This window comes from Saccoglossus kowalevskii, chromosome 7, assembly GCF_978046115.1.
Source record: "Saccoglossus kowalevskii chromosome 7, keSacKowa6.1, whole genome shotgun sequence".
In the NCBI taxonomy this organism is placed as follows: domain Eukaryota; kingdom Metazoa; phylum Hemichordata; class Enteropneusta; family Harrimaniidae; genus Saccoglossus; species Saccoglossus kowalevskii.
In genome coordinates this window covers 26273831-26276273 of record NC_140647.1, presented here as the reverse complement: position 1 = coordinate 26276273, position 2443 = coordinate 26273831, and positions in this window count along the sequence as shown.

The window sequence follows — 2443 nt, the reverse complement described above, 5'->3', positions numbered from 1 at the left end:
TCTTGGTCTTTTGTCTTTTTGTTGAACCCTCCAATGATTTAATCTGATTTTTTTGCTCCATATAAAATCAGGTTTTGGGACTGTATAAAAAGAAAGAAAAATTGTAATCACTGATGGGGGCGCTATTTTCTGGTAGTGTAGTCGACAAAGTTAGTAGCACGAGCCATTGTCGCAAACCACTACTCTTTGTATGGCAAGAAAAACTTCGGACAAAAAAAATAGATGCTTATACTGTTAACAGTCGTGATAGAGGGGTGAGGGAGTGATTACACTTGCAATATATATTTAACTATACGTCCTTGCGTTCTGGTCGGAGTTCTGTCCTTCGGTTTGGTCATGACGAAATTGGCGCTGTCACGGGTGGTAAGACTGAAGAAATTTTCTGGCGAGTATTGCATGTGTAGGAGTTTTAAAAGCACACAAGTTTCCAGGATTGCTTGTTTCCCCCCATCCCCACCTAGTTTAGATGACATTCACTATTGTAACCAAGCAAAAGAACATCTTCTGCAACCATGGTTATGGCAGCTGCGCCTAAATTTAATGTGCTCTATTAACTATTACCTCCAACAAGTATAACAAGCATATCGGAAGCGAATTGCAAAGTTTGCTTCATTGGTGTTGGTGCCATATTTTATATGAATACATGTAATGTGTGCAAATAACTATCTGGCCTCCCGTGCCTTGTTAATGTATGAATATACATTGTGTAACTGGGATGATTAAAGATAAGTATGGAGTATCTGGCTGGTTGGATATTTTAATGTACGAATGTACGTCGTGCATCGACCTCGTGGAGTATCTGGTTGTCGTGATAGTCAAATATACCATGTAAGGTACTAACGTAGTGTTGTGACCATCGAGAATATACGTAGAATAAAAGCACAGCCACGGGGTATATCTGGTAATTGGGTCACTGGGTATATCTGGTAATTGGGATAGTTAAATGTACGAAATGTACCTCGTGGAATATCTGGCAACTGCATGGGATAGTTAAATGTGCGATTATACGTAGTGTAACGACCAAAGGGAATATCTGGCTGTTAGGATAGGTAAGTGTACGTAGTGACCTCGTGGAATATCTGGCTGTTGGAATAGTTAAATGTACGAATATAGGTAATGTAAGGACTACTGGGAATATCTGATAATTGGGATGGTTGAATATACGTAGAATAACAACATGGAAAAAATTTGGCTCTTTGGATAGTTAAATGTACAAATACACGTAGTGTAATGTACATGGGGAATATCTGGCTCTTGGGATAGTTAAATATACGTCACCACAGCCAATATTTGTGACTAACAATAATTTTATTGAATAATTAACTAGAATTATCAAGCGATAAAAAAATGCATATATTACGTAGAATAGTTGCATGCTAAAATGTCAAACGCTGTCGCGCGCTGGTCTGGTTAACAGGAACGTGTCGCGTGATGGCATTATCTAGAAATTATTAGTATATAGATAATGCGCCATCACCGTCGACCAGTCTGAGCGTCAAGAAAGTGGCAGACACTGTCCGTTTCACACACCAATGTTCAGTGATATTCACCATACGGCGTACCGACAATCTGAAACGTTAAAAGTTAGTCGAATAAAGCACGTGGCAAAGTTTTCATCGGGGTGTCTGTAAATAATACAAAATAATGCTTATACTGTAATTAACAGTCCTGATAGAGGGATGGGGAAGTTATTACACTAATTTGCAATGTGTATTTAACTATTCGTCCTTGCGTTCTGGTCGGAGTTCTGCCCTTCGGTTTGATCTTGACGAAATTGGCACTGTCACGGCTGGTAAGACAGAAGAAATTGGTGGTAACTTCTTAGATGACATCTGTCGTCTTCTCGCTTTAACTGTCTTTCTCTCCTGGCCAGTAACCAGTGAACTAACAGTCTGTTTCTTGAGATGATCGGGTGCTGGACGTTCACGGAGTCCTTGTATATGCTTGTCATATCTCAGGTTAAGACGACGGTCGCAGTTCTCCGCACCAAATTCCAAAACTTCGCCTAGATACGTGATATATTCGATGGCTGCTTTTAATGTGCTCATCGTCGATAGTTGTTTACTTCCAATCGGTGTACATGACTTGGGTAATCTGTCTCGTAGAGTGTTGATGCCCTCCTTCATGGCTGTCATTCGAGCTCTCTCCCTCGCGTTTGCTAATTCTCTTGCTTCTTTTGTACACGTTTTCCGTTTCTTGGATGTCATTGTTTCTGGGTAACCTTTTTTAGTTTCATCAACTAGTTTGCATACAGGTAATTCAGTCGGTTTCGAGAGTTCGGTGGATATCTTTGTCTGAATGTCAGCATCGATAACGTCTGGGGCACGTCTTTCCATGTTAAATCGAATAACAAGGAATGAGTATGGTTTATAACTGAAGAGTTCGCCTTATCGTGCCAAGGAACGTACTGATTTTAGAAGCAGTGACGTGGCGCTATTTATCT